This window comes from Papio anubis, chromosome 18 (assembly GCF_008728515.1).
Source record: "Papio anubis isolate 15944 chromosome 18, Panubis1.0, whole genome shotgun sequence".
NCBI classification, from domain to species: domain Eukaryota; kingdom Metazoa; phylum Chordata; class Mammalia; order Primates; family Cercopithecidae; genus Papio; species Papio anubis.
Window position 1 is genome coordinate 12,862,247 of NC_044993.1, and position 22,684 is coordinate 12,884,930.

Sequence of the window (22,684 nt, forward strand, 5' to 3'; positions counted from 1 at the left end):
AGAAACACACCCATTGTCTCCCCTGAGTAACTCAGAACACTGTCCTTCCACGACTGCCCATCCGTGGCTGTTTCTGTTTGTCCGGAGGATCTGGGGCCGGATCACATAAACCACAGAGTGGACAGAGTGTGCTGACCATCAAAGTATGACTTCTGTCTTCATGAGCAGCTTTGAAGATCAATAGATCAAAGTGGAATAGGTGTAGAGTGAAATATTCAAAATAGCATAACTAGGAGGGGAAAGAAGGAGCCTTGATATCCCCAGGACAGATGGCAATTCTACCATGAGTGGCCCACCAGCTGTTCTTTCATTCCAGGGTCTGTTGCTTATTCTTTCCTCCCATATCCTACTACTTTTCCCTCTTCCTTTCCCCCTTTTTTTCTCTGTCCCCCTTTCCCTATTTTCTCTCTGTGTTTGCTCTTTCTTTATATTCCATCAGCCTCTTCTCTCTCCTCTTTTCTCTGTCAGCGATATCTGCTGCTCTTGGCTATTGTTTGTTCCATCTTTAATCTTTTTTGTTTCCTCCTTCTGCTCCATGCTCCTCTCTGATCCCAGGACTCTCTTCTTCTCTCATCTTCTGCTCCATTTTTCCTGTATTGCCTCCATGAGTAAGGCCACAGGATAAAGATGTGCTAAGCTTGTTTTTCTGTTTTCCTCACCCTCCAGAGAGATTTCCATACAGATACTGGTCACTGCTTACTCAGATTCTCAATGTGTGGGTAAAATTGTTACTACCCTGTATTCAAGGAATACAGCGTACCAAGGCAAGCACCTGTCTACCCTCTGTGAACAGTCATTTTGAAATAAATCATAATGTTCACAGATTTCACTTCTATCAACATTTATTTCTCCTGTATTTTTCTTCTTGATCTGGGTTCAGGCGAGAGGAATACTGTGATTTGTACAAGTTGAGAGTGCAATGTCCTCATGACACACACACAGTTCTCTGTAGAGTTTTTCTTAATTGAAAAACTTAGAAAATCCTCAAGTATCATCATAAGAATTTCTATCTTCATCTTAAATGTAATAGAAAGCAACTATTGTGTTTGGTTAGTAAGGGACAGGCTGAAGAGATCTACCCTGTTCCACCACACACAATGCAGTGCTCGGTATTGACCAAAAATTTATGAAAAAAGTCTACTGAGACTGGCACGATACTCAGGAAGAAAAAAATCCTTCATTTAGTGAATGGTTTGGAAATGAGAACCCTCAGAGAAACCTCATCCCAAACCCTGGACCACAAATTCAAGAGAAATGAGTCCTCGCTACCAACAACACTGTGAACTCGAAGCCCACAGTATCACCCAAGGCTCATTTTCTCTGCATTTGAGCTGTTTTACTTTGGAAAGATGCATTTCCTTCCAAGTCTCAGATTCCTAACAGTTCCATGCAGGGACTTGGAAGTCATAACTTCTCATGTAGAATTATTGTGTGGATCTGTATTGAGCCATAGTTTGGGATTCACAACAAAGGTAAAACAGGGACGAGGTTCATTGAAGGAGAACGTGGAAAAGGCAAAATGCATATGTAAGGGCATATTTAAGAGTTGCTCTGGGTTAATCTAAGCATAGGAAAGAAAAAGCACCAAACAGAAAAGAAGAAACATAGCCACTTGAATTGGAAATGCAGAGGGGACGTGGAGTATTGTGAAAGGACTGAAACTCCATTCAAGTTTTCCTGAAAGCCATTGTGTTTACAGCTTTGTCAAGTGAGATAAGAGCATGTTTTACCTCTTTTAGCATCTCATGTGGTCTTCACTTTGACGAAATTAGGCCTATGATAATATACATTTTGGAGTAAGTCAAAGCCTATGGTAAATTGAGGTCAAGAGCAATTTATGCTCTGATCAGATCAACAGAGCATTATTTCCTTACTGAACCATTAATGCTCCTCTTGTCTGAACATCAAATACGATCTACTGAGAACATTCCCAGCTATGAAATTGTAGAAAAGAATGGAATACTAAGTTGCACACATCCTAAATAAATAATAACTAAGTGCCAAAATCATACATATAAATGCTGTTTCTAAGTTTCTCAGGGTCTTCCCTCACCCAGTGGTATTGGAAAAGAGGTACAACTGAAGGGAATATGGAATCAAAGACAGGCACAATGGCAATAGCAGAAATAAGATCAAACACATAGATGAATCTTGCCGTATCCTGACACTAGACCAGTATGAATAAGAAGAAAGACCTAGGTTCCATGCCCCAGGGGACATGAAGCTGCTGTAACCTCTGGGCTCTACAGTTCACGGCCCTGGGCCTCAGATATATCTGGGCTGATGTACTAAAAAGTTTCAAAAGCCCGGAATCCTAGCGACATTATGAGTGAATCCAATTAGTCCACTCCTCGTCATTAAGGGCTAGTGTTTCCCTTTGCTTGATGAAGATTCAGAGGCCGTAACACACCTGAGCTAATATCTATACTTGGAACCCACAGAATACAGAATAGGATTGGTTCAGGGGTGAGAGGACTCTACAACACCAGGGTATGTTTACATCTTAAAAACTGTGTGAGCAAGTAGCCCAGAACCTCATATCATTGTACCAAGGCCTTTACTACATTTCTAACATATCCATCTGATGGTGGAAAAAAAAAACAAGGTTGATTAGGAAAGAAGTTTGCTTGGTATATTTAAAGCCTCCCTTCTTGGTTATGTATAATGTCATTTTATGACAGTGATAAATCTTTTCCTGTTACCTACATTTTAGATACCTATTTCTTCAAACCCAGTGTGTTCATTTCCTATTGCTGTTGGAATGGAATTCTCAAGAACTTTGTGGGTCTGCCACATATAACACAGGGTTCATTCAATTAGACAAGAGATGCCTATGCATATTTTTCCGGTGCAATTTCATCTCTATTCCTGGCTTTCGCTGATGTGGCTGACAGGATCCGTAAGTCACATGCTCAGTTCCTTCAAAGAACCCTACATATGACTGAATACTCTGAACTTTTGTCCTGCTGAGGCACTAGGAAAAGATTATTTAGCCATACTCTTGGTTTTCTCTTCAAGCACACTTTCCTGACAGTCAATATCCTAGTTTTAGCATCTTTCACAAACTAGATAGCCTGAGAATTTTCCATAGAATCAGGTCCTGGTTTCTTCATTCTTAACAATTCTTCCTTTAATCCATTTTTTTTTTGTACTTAGCTATTTAATGAGGTTCTTAAGACATTTAGAACACCAATTTGTGAGGATAAATTCCATTCGTCAGGGCAAACACAGATCGCAGGTAGCCCTGGAGCTGAGCAACAGCTTTGATTTTTGGTAGAATTTGTGAGTCCACAGCTTTCTGATCAATCTTGCGCTGCTCTGTAATCTCGTATTTCTCTTTTTCTGTGTCGAAGATCTCACCCTCCTGGTGTCTGGGCTTCCGCAGCTGCTTCTTCTTGAAGTAAGCATCAGTAAGATGTTTTGGGATTTTGACATTGCTGATATCGATTTTGGTTGAGATGGCAATGACAAATTTCTGGTGTGTTCTTCGTAGAGGAACTCGATTGAGGACTAGAGGCCCAGTCACAAGTAACAAGCCACTAGCCAGCTGCTTCAGAAAACCACCCTCTTGCCCCCGTGGCGTCCAGTGAGGATGATCAGAATGGTCCCGGGGGTAATGCTGGCTCGCAGTTTTCTCACGTGCTGACTGAAGGGTTTTTTGCTGTGGCTCAACAGCTTTCGAGGCACATCTTCAGTAGGATAATAACTAGGCATTTTGCGAAGTTTAACCACCTGGGTACTGCCGTTCTTGTCACCACCAACTGGTTTTGTAAGAGTAGCAAGAACCTTCTCCTTCTTTTTCTTTTCAACCTTGGATTTAGCGGCTGAGTACTTCCTCTTGTACATGGCCTTTCTGGAATACATGGCAGATCGGGAATACCTGCCAATTCCTCTGACAAGGACAGAGTTGTGGCTGCAATGGGGCTTCCCCTTCTTGGGCTTCTTAGCCTTGAGGTTACCCTTTTTCACCTTGCCACCAGCATCAGTCTTCTTGGCTTCAGGTTTCTTCTCTTTAGTATCTGGCTTCTCAACTTTTTCACCCGCCATCTTGCAAGATGGGAAAGAGAAGTCTTTTTTTTTTTTTTTTTTTTTTTCACTTTCTCATTTTACTGCGAGTTGCAAAAGAAACCAGGCTATACTTTTGATACTTTGCTTGGAAATCTCCTGAGATAAATATCCAAGTTCATTGTTTTCAAATTGCGCTTTCTGCATAACTGCAGGGCACAATTCCACTAAGCTTTCTGCTGTTAAATAACAAGGATTCATTTTCTTACAGTTTCCAATAGCATGGTCCTCAATTTTTTCTGAGTCCTCACCAGCAATATCTTTAACATCCATATATTTACTGAAGAGCCTTTTTATGATGATTTAGGTATTCTCTAAGGGGATATGTTTTCTCTGCTATTCTCTTTACTTCCTTCTGAGTTCTGTCTAGCAGAGTCAAGAGCATCCATATTTCTAATAAACAGCCTTTTCAAGGCGACCTAATATTTTAAAAAAGAATGTTCCTTACATTTTTTTCCACCCTGTGATCACTGCTGAATTCTACAATCACTTCTATATTTTTAGGCATTTGCTACAACTGCACCCCACTGCCTGTTACCAAAATATATATTAGTTTTGTATTTCAGCTATAATAAATTATCACAAAGTTAGTAGCTTAAAACAACACAGATTTACTATCTCATGCTTCTGGGGGTAAGAAGTCCAAAAAGGGTCTCACTGGGCTGAAAGTCAGGTGTATGCAGGGCTGTGTTCCTTCTGGGAAGCTCTGAGGGAGATCTCATTTCTTGGCCTTTTCTAGCTTCTGGAAGCTGCCTCATTTTTTTGATCATGGTACCTGCCTCTCTTGTGAGAGCTAACAGTTGCATCACTCTGACTCCTGCTTCCATCATCCAATCTCCTCTCTCTCTGTTTTTGTTTTGTTTTGTTTGTTTTTGTTGTTGTTTTGAGAGAGAGTCTCACTCTGTTGCCCAGGCTGGAGTGCAGTGGTGTGATCTCAGCTCACTGCAACTTCTGCTTGCTGGGTTCCAGTGATTCTCCTACCTCAGCCTTCCAAGTAGCTGGGACTACAGGCATGTGCCACCATGCCTGGCTAACTTTTGTATTTTCAGTAGCAATGGGGTTTCACCATGTTGGCCAGGCTGGTCTCGAACTCCTGGCCTCAAGTGATCTACCCATCTCAGCCTCCCAAAGTGCTGGGATTACAGGTGTATGCCATCGCCCCCAGCCCCTCTGAGTCTTCAGCCTTTCTCCTTCACTTCCAATAACACCTGTGATTACTTTGAGGCCAATGATAATCAGGTATCATCTCCCCATCTCAAGGTATCATCTCTCCATCTCATCCCCATTACTTAACCACCTCTGCAAAGATGATTTTGCCACTTAAGGTAACACATTCACAGCCTTCTTCCAGGAATTGAGATGTGGACATCTTTGGGGAGCCATTATTTTTCTTATCACTCCTGGTAAATGGTTTAACGTCGTTAATCTCTATCCCTGTAAGAAACAAATTCACTAAACAGAGTTTTGTGCAGTTCTTTTTGTCTTCAAATTTATAATATTCTGTCAAAACAATGTTTTCTAAAGTTATTTAGTTTCGCTTTGTTTTTCATTATTCTCCTCGGAGAGGTTATAGCCCACATTTATAAAGACAATTGGGTTCTTTTGCCACAGGCTGCACTGCATTTCACCCCGTTATCCCCAGACATTGATCTTGCTACCTGTTTCCTACCTGTTTGTATTACAACCAGTAAAGTTTAACTCTGCGGGCTGTATATGCATTTTATAGTTTTGACAAATACAGCATAGTGTGTCTACCACCTCAGTGCCATACACAACAGTTCCAGCACCTTAAAAACTCCCCCGTGTAGTCCTCCTTTAGTCATTCCCTCCCACCTCCTACAAGTCCTTGCAATCGCTGATGTGTTTTCTATCCTTGTAAGAAAAGCCCATAGGTGTTCCCTTTTTATGTTTGATGAATGTGAATGTAATAATACAACATGTAAAATTTGGGGTCTATTTTTTTCACTTAGGGAAAGGCACTTCAGTTTTATCTATGCTTTTGCATGAATCAGTAGCTGATGACTTTATTATTTATTTTTATTTTATTTTACTTTTTTTTTTTTGAGATGGAGTCTCGCTCTGTCACCCAGGCTGGAGTGCAGTGGCATAATCTCAGCTCACTGCAAACTCCACCTCCCGGATTCAAGTTATTCTCCTGCCTCAGCCTCCTGAATAGCTGGGACTACAGGCACCCGCCACCACGCCCAGCTAATTTTTGTATTTTTAGTAGAGAACGGGGTTTCACCATGTTGGCCAGACTGGTCTCGAACTCCTGACCTCAAATGATCCATCCACCTCGGTCTCCCAAAGTGCTGTGATTACAGGCATGACCACCAAGCGTGATCTACTTTTATTTTTTAATTATATTTTCATTTTGAGATAATTGTATATTCACATGCAATTTTAGAAATAACATAAAGAAATACTGTGTATCCTTTACCCAGTTTTTCACAAGTGTAAGATCATGCAAAACTACAGTATACTATCAAGATATTGACAGTGATATAATTAGCACATAATATAATTCCCTCAATATGAGAATCTCTCCTATTGCCCCATTATATTTATTTTATGGATTCATAATAATTGTACATATTTATGAGGTACATATGATATTTTGATACATGCATACAATAGGTAATTATCAAATCAGGGTATTTAGGATATCCATTACCCCAAACATTGATCATTTCTTCATGTTAGGAACATTTCAAATTTTCTTTTATAGCTATTTTGAAACCTACAATAAATTATTGTTAGCTAGAGTCACCCTACTGCGTTATTGAACACTATAATTTATTCCTTCTACCTAACTGTATGTTTTTATACATTAACCAACTTCTCTTCACCACCGCCCCACCTCCCTTCCCATCCTCTGGTAACCACCATTATACTCTCTACCTCCATAAGATCAACTTTTTTAGCTCCATATATTAGTGAGAACATGTGATATTTGTTTTTGTCTTCCTATTTCACTAAACATAGTAACATCCAGATTTATTCATGCTGCTGCAAAGGACAGGATTTTATTCTTTAAATGAAGAAATAGTATTCCATTGTGTATATATACCACATTTGCTTTATCCAGTTATTCACTGATGAATACTTAGGTTGAATCTGTATCTTGGCTATTGTGAATAGTGCTGCAATAAACTTGGAGGTGCAGGCATTTTTATTTTATTTATTTTTATTTTATTATTATTATTTTTTTTTTGAGACAGAGTTTCACTCTTATTGCCCAGGCTGGAGTGCGATGGCATGATCTCGGCTCCCTGCAAACTCCACCTCCCGGGTTCAAGCAATTCTCCTGCCTCAGCCCCCTGAGTGGCTGAGACTACAGGCATGTACCACCGTGCCTGCTTAATTTTTGTATTTTTAGTAGGGACAGGGTTTCACCATGTTGGACAGGCTAGTCTCGAACTCCTGACCTCAGGTGATCCACTCACCTTGGCCTCCCAAAGTGCTGGGATTACAGGCATGACCCACTGTGCCCTGCTGTAAGTATCTTTTTGCAATACTAATTTCCTTTCCTTTAGATAAATATCCAGTAATGGGATTACCGGATTTTATGATAGTTCTATTTTTACTTTTTAAAGAAATCTCCGTACTGTTTTTTTTTTTTCTTAATAATGGTTGTACTAATTTACATTCCCACCAACAGTATATAAGGGTTCCCTTTTCTTTGCATCCTTGCCAGTGTTTGTTGTTTTTTGTCTTAATAATAGCCAGTCTAACTGTGGTGAGATGATAGCTCATCATGTTCTTGAATTGCCTTTCCCTGATAACCGGGGATACTGAGGACTTTTTCACATACCTGTTGACCATTTGTAAATCTTTTGAGAGATGTCGATTCAGATCCTTTGCACACTTTTTGAATGAGATCATCACCATTGTTGTTTTTTCTAAGTTGTTTGAATTCCTTGTATATTCTGGATATTAGTCCCTTGTCAGGTGAATAGTTTGCAAATATTTTCTCCCATTCTACAGATTGTCTCTTCACTCTGCTGATTCTTTTTCAGTTTAATGAAGTCACATTTGTCTATTTTTGCTTTCGTTGCCTGTGCTTTTAAGGTATTAGCCATAAAAACTTTGCCTAGAACAACGTCCTGAAGTATTTCCTCTATGTTTTCTTCTAGTCATTTCGTAGTTTTGGGTCTTATGTTTGACTCTCTAATAAATTTTGAATTGATCTTTGTATATTGTGAGAAATAGGGTTCTAATCTCTTTTTCTTTTCTTTTTCTTTTTTGAGACAGAGTCTCATTCTGTTGCCCAGGCTGGAGTGCAGTGGTGCAATCTCAGCTCACTGCAACCTTTGCCTCCTGAGTTCAAGCAATTCTCTGCCTCAGCCTCCAGAATAGCTGGGATTATAGATGCATGCCACCATGCCTGGCTAATTTTTGTATTTTTAGTAGAGACAGGGTTTCACCATCTTGTCCAGGCTGGTCTTGAACTCCTGAACTCATGATCCACCCACCTCGGCCTCCCAGTGCTGAACTTACAGGTGTGAGCCACCATGCCCGGCCAATAGAGTTCTAATTTCATTCCTCTGCAAATAGATATCCAATTTTCCCAGCACCATTTATTGAAGAAGGTAATATTTTCCCAATGTATGTTCTTGGTGGCTTTGTTGAAAATCAGTTGGCTGTAAACACATGGATTTTTTTTTTTTTTCTGGATTCTCTATTCTGCTACATTGGTCAGTGTGTCTGTTTTTAATACCAGTGTGATGCTATTTTTGTTAGTATAATCATGTAATGTATTTTGAAGTCAGCTAGTGTGATGCCTTAAGCTTTTTCCTTTTTGTTCAGCATTGCTTTGGATATTAGGTGTCTTTAGCGGTTGCGTATAAATTTTAGGATTATTCTTCTATTTCTGTGAAGAATGTCATTGGAATTTTGATAGGAATTTCATTGAAAATATAGATTGTGGTCGGGTGCGGTGGCTCATGCCTGTAATCCCAACACTTGCGGAGGCCAAGGTGGACAGATTACTTGAGTCCAGGAGTTTGAGACCAGCCTGGGCAACATAGTGAAACCCCATCTTTGCTAAAAATACAAAAAATTAGCCAGGTGTGGTGGTACATGCTTATAGTCCCATCTACTCAGGAGGCTGAGGTGGAGAATCACCTGAGCCCAGATGCTGAGGCTTCAGTGAGCTGAGATCATGCCACTGCACTCCAGCCTGGGCAACTAGAGTGAGATCCTATCTCAAAAAAAAAAAAAAAAAAAAAAGGAAAAGAAAAAAGATACATGGCTTTGGGTAGCATGGTCATTTTAAAACAGTATTAATTCTTTCAATTAATGAGCATGGATATCTTTTCATTTGTTTGAGTCCTCTTAAATTTCTTTAATCAGTGTGTTGTGTTTTTCATTACAGAGGTCTTTCAGTTTTCTGGTTGAATTTATTCCTAGGCATTTTATCTTTCTTGTAGCTATTATAAATGAGATTGCTTTCTTGATTTCTTTTCAGCTAGTTTATTTTTGGTGTATAAAGACATTACTGATTTTTGTATGTTGATTTTATAGCCTGAAACTCTGTATAAAGAACTGTACGAATTCATTATCAGTTCTAAGAATTTTTGGGGGACAGAGTTTAGTTTCTTCTATATATAAGATCATGTCATCTGCAATGGGGGAAAATTTGACTTCCTCTTTTCCAATATAGATGACTTTTCTTTCTTTTGCCTGCTTGCTCTGGCTAGGACTTCCAGTACTATGCTGAATAAAAGTGGTGAAAGCAGGCAACCTTGCCTTGTTCTAGTGCCTGCTTGCTCTGGCTAGGGCTTCCAGTACTATCTTGAATAAAAGTCGTGAAAGCAGGCAACCTTGTCTTGTTGCAGTTCTTACAGGAAAGCCTAATAGCTTTTTTTCCCATTCAGTATGATATCATCTGTGGGTTTGTCATACACGATCTTTACTATGTTGAGGTATATTCCTTCTGTGCCCAATTTGTTGAGAGTTTTTATCATGAAGAGTTGTCATATGTTATCAAATGCTTTTTCTGCATCTATTGAGATAATCATAAAGTTTTCGTTCTTCATTCTGTTGATATGATGTATCACATTTATTGATTTGCACATGTTGAACCCCGTCCATTCCTGGGATAAGCTCCACTTGATCATGTTATACTATCTTTGTGATATGTTGTTGGGTTCAGTTTGCTGGTATTTCATGGAGGATTCTTGTGTCTATGTTCATCAGGTACAGTGGCTTGTAGTTTTCTTTCTTTCTTTTTTTTTTTTTAAATTGTGTCCTGGTCTGGATTTGGTATTAGGGTAGTGCTGGCCTCATAGAATGCATTAAGAAGAATTTTTTGCTCTTCAATTTTTTGGAATATTTGGAGAATTGGTGTTAGTTCTTGTAGGGAAAAGAAAGAGAGATCAGACTGTTACTGTGTCTATGTAGAAAAGAAGGCATAAGAAACTCCATTTCGATCTGTACCCTGAACAATTGTTTTGCCTTGAGATGCTGTTAATCTGTAACTTTTGCCCCAACCTTGAGCTCACAGAAACATGTTGTATGGAACCAAGGTTTAAGGGATCTAGGGCTGTGTAGGATGTGCCTTGTTAACAAAATGTTTACAGGCAGTATGCTTGGTAAAAGTCATCGCCATTCTCCATTCTTGATAAACCAGGGGCACAATGCACTGTGGAAAGCTGCAGGGACCTCTGCCCAGGAAAGCCGGGTATTGTTCAAGGTTTCTCTCCCCTGAGATAGCCTGAAATATGGCCTTGTGGGATGGGAAAGACCTGACCGTTCCCCACCCCGACACCCATGAAGGGTCTGTGCTGAGGAGGATTAGTAAAAGAGGAAGGCCTCTTGCAGTTGAGATAAGAGCAAGGCCTCTGTCTCCTGCCTGCCCCTGGGAACTGAATGTCTCTGTATAAAACCTGATTGTACATTTATTCTATTCTGAGATAGGAGAAAAACCACCCTGTGGCAGGAGGCGACCTATGCTGGCGGCAAAGCTGCTCTGTTATTCTTTCCTACACTGAGATGTTTGGGTGGAGAGAAGCATAAATCTGGCCTACGTGCACATCCAAGCATAGTAACTTCCCTTGAACTTATTTGTGACACAGATTTCTTTGCTCACATGGTTTTTTGCTGACCTTCTGCCCATTATCACCCTGTTCTCCTGCTGCATTCCCCTTGCTGAGACAGTGAAAATAGTAGTCAGTAAATACTGAGGGAACTCAGAGACGGGTGCTGGTGCAGGTCCTCCGTATGCTGAGCGCCGGTCTCCTGGGCCCACTGTTCTTTTGCTATACTTTGTCTTTGTGTCTTATTTCTTTTCTCAGTCTCATCCCACCTGACAAGAAATACCCACAGGTGTGGAGGGACAGGCCACCCCTTCAAGTTCTTCTTTGTAACTTTGGTAGAATTCAGCAGTAAAACGACCTGGTCCTGGGGCTTTCCTCATTGGGAAAATTTTAACTATTGATTCAGTTTTGTTACTCATTATTTGTCTGCTCAGGTTTTCTATTTCTTCCAGACTCCATCTTGGTAGGTTGTAAGCGTCCAGGAGTTTATATATTTCCTTTAAGCTTTTCTAGTTTGTTAGTGTATCATTGTATATAGTGTCTAACGATCCGTTTGATATGACTGTGGTTATATAAAATTGTAAGTCTCTTAAGTCTCCTTTTTTGTTTGTTATTTATTCGGGTCTTCTCTCTTTTTCGCTTGGTTAGTCTAGCTAGCAGTTCATTGAGTTTATCTTTTTTTAAGAAATCCATTTTTTGTTCCATCAATCCTTTGTATTGTTTTTTAGTCTTTATTTCATTTAGTTTGATCTTTATTATTTCTTTCCTTCTACTAATTTTGATCTTTATTATTTCTTTCCTTCTACTAATTTTGGGTTTTGTTTGTTCTTGCATTTCTAGTCTTTTAAGGTGCATCATTAGATGTTTATTTGAAATCTTTTTTTTTTTTTTGAGACGGAGTTTTGCTCTTGTCACCCTGTCTGGAGTGCAACAGTGTGATCTCCGTTCGCTGCAACCTCTGCCTCTGAGTTCAAGTGATTCTCCTGCCTCAGCCTCTCGAGTAGTTGGAATTACAGGTGACTGCTACCAGGCCCAGCTAATTTTTTATATTTTTAGTAGAGGTGGGGCTTCACTGTGTTGGCCAGGCTGGTCTCATGCTCCTGACCTCAGGTGATCCACCCACCTCGGCCTCCTAAAGTCTTGGGATTACAAGTGTGAGCACCGCGCCTGACCGCAATCTTTCTTTTTTGATGTGTATGTTTATTGCTCTACGTTTCCCTCTTGGCACTGCTTTTGTTGTATTCCATAGGTTTTGATATGTTGTGTTTCCATTTTCATTTGTTTCAAGAAATTTTAAAATTTCTTTCTCAATTGCTTCTTTGGCCTAATGTTTACCCAGGAGCATGTTGTTTAATTTCCATGTATTTGTAGAGTTTCCGAAGTTCCTTTTGTTATTGGTTTCTAGTTTTATTCCCATGTGGTCTGATAAGATATTTTATATAATTTTTACTTTTCAAAAATTTCTGAAGCTTATTTTGTAGTCTAACATGTGGCCTATCCTAGAGAATGTTCCATGTGTGATTAGGAAAATCTGTGTTCTGTAGCTATTGGATGAAATAGTCTGTAAATGTTTGTTAGGTCCATTTGGTCGACAGTGCAGATTAAGTCTCATGATTCTTTGTTAATTTTCTGTCTAGAAGTTTTGTCCAGTGCTGAAAGTAGGGTGAAGTCCCCAGCTATGGTTGTATTTCAGTCTGTCTCTCTCTTTGGCTCTATTTGTTTTATATATCTGAGTGCTCTGGTATTGGATGCATATATATTTACAGTTGTTATACCCTTTGGCTGAATTAATCTCTTTATTATTATATAGGAACTTCCTGTATTTCTTACATATTTGTCTTCAAATACATTTTGTATGATGTAAGTATAGCTATTCCAGCATGCTTTTGGTTTCTGTTTGTGTGGAATATTTTTTCCCATCACAATACTTTCAGTCTATGTGTATCTTTACAGGTCAAGTGAGTTTCTTGTAGGCAGCATATAAGTTATGTCTTATTTTTTAATCCATTTTCCCAATCTATATCTTTATTTGGAAATTTAAACCATTAATATACATGGTTATTGATACATGAACACTTTTGCCATTTTGTTAATTGTTTTGTTTGCTTTATATATTCTTTTTTTTCCCCTCTCTTCCTCTTTTATTGCTTATCATTTGTTGGTTTTCTCTAGTGGGAATATTTGACTCCTTTTTTTTCTCTGAGTGTATGTTTTACCAGTTCGTTTTATACTTTTATGCCTTCATGATAGTAGATATGGTCATTTCACTTCCAGGAGTTTCTTAAGCATTTCTTTTAGGGCCAGTCTACTGGTAATGAGTTCACTTTTTTTTTCGTATTTGGGCAAGACTTCATTTCTTCTTCACTTTTGAAGGATAGCTTTGCTGGGTATGGTAGTCTTGGCTGGCAACATTTTTCTTGCAGTACTTTGAATAAATCACCCCATTCTCTCCTTGCCTGTAAAGTTTCTGCTGAGAAGTCCACCATTAGTTTGATGAAAGCCTCTGATATTAGACTTGAAAGTTTTCTATTGCTGTTTTTAAAATTATCTGTCTTTGACTTTTGACAGTTTGACTATAATGTACCCTGGAGGAGATTTTTTTGGGTTGAATCTCTTTGGGAATCTTTAAGTCTCCTGTATCTGAATGTCTTGTAACACTTGAGATGTTTTTGGCCTATCTCTTCTCTTTCTGCAACTCCCAAATTAAAAAAAAAAATTGGTGGCTTTATATGTGTTCTTATGTCACATGTGCTTTCTTCATTCTTTTTTATCCTTTATTCTTTTTTTCTATGACTGTGTTATTTCAAAAGACCTGTCTTTAAGGTCAGAACTTTAGCTTGATCCAGTCTATTGTTGAAGCTCTTGATTGTGTTCTTTATTTCATTCACTGAATTTTCAATTCCAGAATTTCAGTTTGGTTCTTTTTTATAATATCTATTTCTTTGTTGAATTTCTCATTCAGATCATAAATTGTTTTCCTGATTTCTCTGTATTGTTTACCTGTGTTATTTTTAAAAAATTTAAAAAATGGATATATATTAGATGTGCATATTTCTGGGTACATGTGATATTGTGAGACATGTATACCATGTGCAATGATAAATCAGAGTAACTGAAATATCCATCACCTAAAATATCTTTTTCCTTGTGTTGGGAACATTACATACATTTTCCTCTTGTATCTCAGTGAGTTCCTTTAATATCATTATTCTGAATTCTCTTTTGGGCATTTTATAAATTTCTTTTTCTTTGGAATCTATTACTGGAAAATTATTGTGTTTCTTTGAAGGTGTCATGTTTCTTCACTTTTTCATGTTTCTTGTGTCCTTACATTGATATTTGTGCATCACTTCTTCCAATTTTATCAATTGACTTTCATAGGAAAATACATTTTCCAATAGATTTATCTATAGTGTTGGTTGGATAGGGTGCTTTGGCTTTTATTCTGGGGGGTACAGTAATGTAGTCTCTGTATGACTTTTTTTGGCTATCACCAGCATCAGTGGTATCTGTGAGTTCTTTAGTGGCTTAGGCTGTAGTTGATACTGGAGGCTGTGGAAAGGCTTTGGTGGAATGGGGGATGCCAGGTAGGTCGGTCTTCAAGCACCAGTGGTTAGCAGCATGCCCAGTATGCTGGCTCTTGTGTCTCCAGGTGATGTGCTCAGGTTCTTGTGGTGGCAATGGTGGGCTAAGTGGGTGGGTCCTTGAACCTGTAGGCAGCATACATGGCATTGATGATGGCAGTAGTAGTGGCAGGCTAACTTTTGGGCCTGTGAATGGCTAGCATGGGCACTAGCAGTAGCAGTGGCATGCTTAGCAGGCTGGTCACCAGGCCTCTGATGGCGTGTGTGAATGGGTACTGGTAGCAGCAGGCTGCATGAGCCAGTCCCTGAGCCTCTGGCAGGCATGTGAGGGCACCAAAGATGAGTGTGTTGGGCCTGTCCTTATGCCCTTGGGAAGCACCTGCATGTACAAGTAATGGCAGTCCTATTGCCCTTTTATTGTCATATCCACCTCCTTTCCCCCTTTCTTACCCTATCCCTCTTATCCCTGGAAGCCAATAATCATTCTCCAGTTTTACATTTTTAAATTTCAAGAATGTGATTAAGTCTAGTATTGGCAACTGTTGCAGGAAGTCAAGGACCTCGAATGGAGAGATCAGCTGAAGCCACGGCAGAAGAACATAAATTCTGAAGATTTCATGGACATTTATTAGTTCCCCAAATTAATACTTTCATAATTTCTTACACCTGTCTTTACTGCAATCTCTGAACATAAATTTGAAGATTTCATGGACATTTATCACTTCCCCAATCAATACTCTTGTGATTTCCTATGCCTGTCTTTACTTTAATCTCTTAATCCCGTCATCTTCATAAGCTGAGGATGTATGTCGCCTCAGGACCCTGTGATGATTGTGTTAACTGCACAAATTGTTTGTAAAGCATATGTGTTTAAACAATACGAAATCTGGGTACCTTGAAAAAAGAACAGGATAACAGCGATGTTTAGGGAACAAGGGAGATAACCATTATGTCTGGCTGCCTGTGGGCCGAGTGGAACAGAGCCATATTTCTCTTCATTCAAAAGCAAATAGGAGAAACATCACTGAATTCTTTTTCTCAGCAAGGAACAGCCCTGAGAAAGAGAATGCATTCCTAGGGGGAGGTCTCTAAAATGGCCGCTCTGGGAATGTCTGTCTTTTACAGTTGCAGATAAGGGATGAAATAAACCCCAGTCTCCCATATTGCTCCTAGGCCTATTAAGACGAGGAAATTCGTGCCTGGTAAATTTTAGTCAGACCGGTTGTCAGCTCTCAAACCTGGTCTCCTGATAAGATGTTATCAATGACAATGTGTGCCCAAAACTTCATTAGCAATTTTAATTTCGCCCCGGTCCTGTGATCTCGCCCTGCCTCCATTTGCCTTGTAATATTTTATTACCTTGTGAAGCATGTGATCTCTGTGACCCACACCCTATTCATACACTCCCTCCCCTTTGAAAATCACTAATAAAAACTTGCTGGTTTTGTGGCTTGGGAGGCAATCACGGAACCTGCCAACATGTGATGTCTCCTCTGGACACCCAGCTTTAAAATTTCTCTCTTTTGTACTCTTTCCCTTTATTTCTCAGACCGACTGACACTTAGGGAAATAGAAAAGAACCTATGTGAAATATTGGGGGTGGTTCCCCTGATACGCAACTGTGGATTCAGTGCTGAGGGTCTATGGCCTCAATGTTAAGGCATCTTTTGGAACAGTGATGTGACTCACATAGTGAATGAGGGAGATATATATTAGGGATGAGGGTTTCTGGTACTAGCAATGGTGATACTTGTATCGCTGTGGTCAAGTCCTATGGACTTAATGGCAGAGAAGTCATTGTCTTTTCTTTTCAATTATAGTACAGTTTTATAATATAATTGACTAGAGATGAAAGACTAGAAGTGAATAAGAAACAATATTAACAGTGGTTATCTTTTAAAATATTAAAAGAGGTAGAATGAGGAGTGGATTTTATTTTCTTCCTTTTATATCATTCTGTATTTTTAAAATTTCTATAATGAAACATATTTATTTTGTAATCACGAAAGGAAAAACATTTTTATGTTTTTGAGACAGGGTCTCGCTCTGTCACACAGGCTGGAGTGCAGTGGTGTGATCACAGTTCACCACAGCCTCAACCTCTCAGGCTTAAGTGATCCTCCCATTTCAGCCTCTCAAGTAGATGGGACTACAGATACGCATCATCAGGTCCATCTATTTTTTTTTTTTGTATTTTTAGTAGAGATGAGGTTTTACCATGTTGCCCAGGTTGGTGTCGAATTCCTGGGCTCAAGCAATCTGCCCTCCTTGGCCTCCTAAAGTGCTGGGATTTACAGGCATGAACCCCCACAACCAGCCAAGTCAATTTTTTTAAAGGCTGAAAATTGTTGTTAGTGTTTTTGACATTTCACAAAACAATTTTGTTAATATTCTACAAATGATATCATCCAATGTTTCTATACTTTCTTCTTGCAAAGATGGCTCAGATAACTTTTGACTTTTATAATACTTGTTATTTTAGGGAGATTTTTCAGAGAAACCTGATGACCTTCTACTTAACATATAAAGTTCTTGATTTCTTCTCTCTTTTTACTGTAAAAAAATTAAAATTAAAGTGCCATTTATTGAGACATATTTTTTTTCAAAGCCTCTAAAATAATATTATTTGGGGAAACATTGGGAATAATTTCCATACATAGAATTCTGGTCTTTATTTTTCCCACTTTGTAGAGGTGAACTGCTTTGTTTATGCCACAAGTATTTGAAATAGATCAATAGTCACTATAGCATTTATTAATGAACCATTGAAGATGACTTCTGTGACCTTTTCTCTCAAGTCTTCAGCACTCTTTATGTCTTCAAATAAGAGAATGATCACCCTGCATTTGGGAAATACATCTAGCTGGTGTGTTAACGGCATTTTACAGATAAACAGAATTCTATCTTTAGCTCCCAGTCTGTTTTGGATGATCTGTTTCTCAGAAAGAAAGCACTCAACTTGGTGAAGCTTCACTGCAGCAGCACCCACTCCCTGCTCTTCCCAAGTCTGTTTCTGGCTGGGCTGTCTCTGGGTCATCAAGTTTTCTGGTGCTGGCAGGAGAAAGCCTCCTGGATGGCACCCTGGTCTTCCTTCATGGATGCTTACTCCACTAGTCATGTGCCATTGTCTGTAGAATCCAGATGGTAGCCACAGGAAACCTCTCTGTGCCAGTTATTCCACCTGTTCTATAGGTATTCCTGTCCGGGAATCCTCCTCTGATTCTAAGGTTGTTGGTTGAACTCCAGGGAGGATGAGATGACGGATGATTTGTGCAGGGATTATGCAGCCTCTTTCTGCCTACAAACCAAAACTATGCCCACCCAGATTCTCGATTCTTTGCCAGAAGCTCCATCTTATGCTGAGAATTTTAAATAGGAAGACCTGTTCATTGGAAGACTGAAATGCAGAGTCTGGATAAATGGGGTGGGGCAAGAGGTGTATAAATATCAGACAGTGTCTTTATTCTTTACACTGCACTTAAATCCACTGGGATTTCTGAGTCTGTGCCAGGAGAACCATCTCCCCTGCAAAGCTTTTCCCATCCAGAGTGAGATAAGGTGCCCTTGGAAACCTTTGGGGCCCCAGGGGAGGAACTGTGTGCATTCGAGTTTGAAGGAGTTGAGTGTTTTATATAAACACTGTATTTAAACCTGACGTTCTAGTTGGTACATTTATTTTTCACAGGGTCATATGCTGACAATTCTGAAAATGCATGTATGCTAATGTTGAAAAAATAAGTACATAAATTGTATAAGATAGGAGTCATATTTCTTACTGTCAGAAAAAAAGTACAAGTAATCAGGGGTTGAGGGCTAACAATGAACCCTGTGTTACTTGTTTCACTTGGATATATCAGTATGATATATATGTGTGTGTATATATATCTGTGTGTATGTATATATATGCAGATATATCTGTATATATGTATCTATATATGTGTGTGTGTGTGCGTGTATATACACACAGAGAGAGAGAAACATAGAAATAGTTATAACTAGGTGTGTCTAATTGGTTAGTGTCTGTGCATATATTGCCTAGTTCTGTCTACTGAGATGGCCTGGAAGCAGTGATATCCTGGTAGTAATGACTATCCCAATGCCTAGATATGGGTTTCTCAATTGCATTGTCCAATTAACACAAAAGGTGGGGAGGACATGGCCAATAAAATACAGAAAGGCAAAAATACTGGCTTTTAAGGCAGAGAAACCACCTTAACCAAGTGATCAAAGTTAACAACAGTAATGATGTCATATCGATGTTATGTACCCATGATAAGATGCAATGAGAAAGGCACTTCCTTTTTGTGGTGTTATTTCCCCAAATCTGTAGACCCATTCTAATAATGAAAATATAGCAGACAAATTCAAATTCAAGGAGGGACGTTCTACAGGATACCTGAACATCATCAAGTCACAAAAAAACAAAGAAAATCGGAAGTTGTAATAGACCAGAGGAGAGTAAGGAACAGAAAAACTAATTGCTATGGCATCCTGGATTGGAATTTGGTACACGGAAAAAAGAAAAGCTAAAGAAATCTGAAAAATCTGAAAAGACTGTCATTTAGTTAACAGTATTGTATGCATGTTAAATCTCTTAGTTTTGACAAATGTATCATGGTTACATAAGATGTTATCATTAGGGCAAGCTAGGTAAAGGGTATTCAGAAATTGTGTGTAATCACCTTGGCACTTTTATTTGTATATCTAAAATTACTGCAAGCTAGAAAAAACCCCAAAAACATAAAAAATAAAAGTTTTCCCAAAAATCAAATAAAGAGAAAAGACATTGATTTTGGAAGAAATCTGAAAAAAAATTAAGTTGGTAAATTTTGTTCAAAGGAAAATTTCAATCAATTCCTCAAAACATTCATTGTTCAGACTGTATGTGTACTATAAAGTTACAAATCCTCTACAATTCTGATTTGTGTGTCTACCTCTTATATTTTCATAGTATTTTTAGTTGTTTTTTTTTGAAATGTATTTTATTTTACAGCAGTCACATTTATCAGTATTTTTCTTCATCTTTGCCTTTTGTGTCTTCAAGTCCTAGAAATGTTGTCCTTTGTGTTTTTATAAAAACTAAAAGTTTTGTTTTCTATTCACAGGCTTTTATTCTGTCAGGGAATGATTTTTTTTTTTTTTTAATATTTGCAGTGGAGTCTTGATTCTGCAAGAATAAAGAATATTCTTTCTCCCTCTTTCAGTGATGATTGATTCAGCTAATCATCTAGGGAAGGTTCAGAGCATGTCAAGTCGAGCCTCTAGTTTTTCTGGATCTATCATTTTATCTATATCCAGAGCTTTTGCTTTTGGTAGCATGAGGAGATGGAAGAAACTTTGGCATGAAAAAGATTGATGTCAGGCATGCAGTTGCCAAATGAATGAGAGACAAAGAGTGAATGAAGAACTCAGAAGATCAAGAGGATTTGTCACTAGGGTGGGGTTTGTTGGCCTCAGATTTATTTTGTAAATTTTGTTGATGTATACACTACTTGCAGAAAGTAACCACAATTTTATTATTTAATTAATTTATTTGAATAGTTTTTGGGGAACAGGTAGTTTTTGGTTACATGGATATGTTCTTCAGTGGTGATTTCCGAGACTTTAGTACACCTGTCACCCGAGCAGCGTACATTGTACCCATATGTAGTCTTTTATCCCTCAATCCCCTTCTAGCCTTTCCCTCAAAGTCCCCAAGTTCATTGTATCACTTTTTTTCCCCTTGAGTCCTCATAGTTTAGCCCCTAGTTATAAGTGAGAACATACAATATTTGGTTTTCCATCCCTGAGTTACTTCACTTAGGATAATGACCTCCAGCTCCATCCAAGTTGCTACAAAATACATTATTTCATTCTTTTTTATGGCTGAGTTGTAATCTGTAGTGTGTATATACCACACTTTCTTTATCCATTCATTGGTCGACAGGCGCTTAGAATAACCAAATTTCAGCGTACAACTCAATGATTGCTTACAAAATGAACCCAGTTCTATCAACATCACCCAGATCAAGAAAGAGAATATTAAAACCTATGGTAAAGGCGTAGGTGAAGAGCTTGGAGGAATCGTTGTAAGCAAAGAGTTTGGCGAAGTTGTATTTGAGGGCCGGAGTGAAATTCTCGTCCACCCACACCGACCAGATGTCAAAGGAACACACGTGGAAAACAGGGACTCGTCTCCTTGCCATATACTGTACTCACAGTTTGCTTGTTTCCATGTACAGTCTGTGACATCAGGTTCAGGGCAGTTGCGCCAGCAGAGAAGGCAGGGCAGAATCTAGAGGCGAAGCGGAGACAAGATGCCTTTGTTGGCATTCCCTTCCCACCTCCTGTTAACATACCCCATTCTAGAAAGATAAGACCACCAGTGGTCTGGGTCTGAGCGATGCTACCTTGGACAGTGACGGGGCAGGGAACAGGAAGGCCTGGGATAGGAAGAAGGCAGGGGAGAGCAGAGGCCTGTTAGAGGGCAGAGATAGCAAAAAGGATCTGGGAACAGGGACAGGCAGGAAGAACCAGTGCCCAGGCATCACAAAAACCAAACCCACATGCTGAGGAGTCCACTCACTTGACAGTCACATCCTGCGTTGTACACTAACTGGAAACCTAATTGCTGATGTGGCGTAAGCCGATACCAAAAATAAAACAGATGGCATCTTGTGAAGTACACCTTCCCCCTACTCAGGTAACCTGTGGCAAGCAGAGGGCATGGCCTGAGAGTCAGTGCAGCAGGGAGGGTTGACCCTTGGGAAGGACATGCTATGACTTATACGTAGTCCGCCCCAGAAAGTAAGGAAGCCCTAAGGCGGATACAGTCAGCCATGATTGGCTGGTTCGGGGTTTCCCTGGGAAGAATCTGTCAGACCCTGGAGAATGAGCTTTTGCTTGGTCTTTGGTGGTGCTGGAGTTGGGGAGAAAGATGGTGCTTTCAGGGGGAGGTACCAGGTGGAGGTGCTGTGCATAAATAGGAGTGCTCACCTGCAATAAGTAATTGTGACTGGTGAGAATTGACCACTGTGTAACCACAGTCCTCCTCTCTGCGGGGTGTGTAGATATAACGGATTTCAGAGGTCCCCTTGGGAGCCTTCAGTATCTGTGATGGGGAGGGGGAGGGGGTTAGGATCGTATACTTTTACAGAAGTTCTTGGACTCCAGAAACCAACTCCCTCAGCAAGAGCAGATTGGAGAGACTTGTTTATTTCTGGGAAAGGGGCTGAGAAGAAAGGGGTTATTGGATTTACCTGAGTGACGTTGACTTTGAAATTTCGTCTAGTTCTGGTGATTTCTCCTGGTCCCAGTATATCAACAATTATGACTTGAAGGAAGAAGAAATGGGTCAGGGGACATAGGGGTTTAGTGACTTAAGATTCCCTCATCCTAAAACCTCCCCCACCTCCGCAGTTCTATACCCCAGTGGTGAGACCCTCTCCTTGGTAGACTTCCCTGGTGTTTCCCTAGACTCACCGACATCCGTCTCGCAGTAAACAGTCTGGGGGTGCAGTAATTTACAAAGACAAGCATTACAAGGTGGCAATAGAGTCAGGAGCAAAGGAAAGGACAGCAGGAATGAAGGGTCCATGGTGCGTGCTAGAGAGACAAAGGGCACAGATTGAGGCATGAACATTTTCTATCCCGGCTTCCCCTCCCCCTTCAATTCTAGACCAGAGCTGGGCTGGATTTGAGGACCCTCCCCTTTCTTAATGCCTGGGGACTTGGGAGGGATGGAGTGGTCTAGCTCCCCTGATCTTGTGCCCCACATTTGAAATGACTCACCACTGCCAGTCTCAGCCAAGGTATACCACAGCTTTTGCAGAACACCCAGCCCCGCAGAGAATATATGTCGTTTGCATGCCCTTTTCAACCCTGGGGCATGTCCTTTAGGGAGGTACGGTGTGATTACCAGGTGTACTGGTTACTTGGAATGTTCATCTCTCATCTGCATTTTCTTTTCATCCTTCAAGCGTATCAACCAGGCAGGTACAATCTCATTACTGGGTG

The 22,684-nt window shown here is 39.7% G+C and overlaps 1 pseudogene; it reads right to left on the minus strand.

Annotated features, from left to right (window-relative positions):
- Window positions 1-3,148: 3,148 nt before the first annotated feature.
- LOC101021495 lies at window positions 3,149-4,063 on the minus strand (annotated as a pseudogene).
- Between the last annotated feature and the right edge of the window lie 18,621 nt (window positions 4,064-22,684).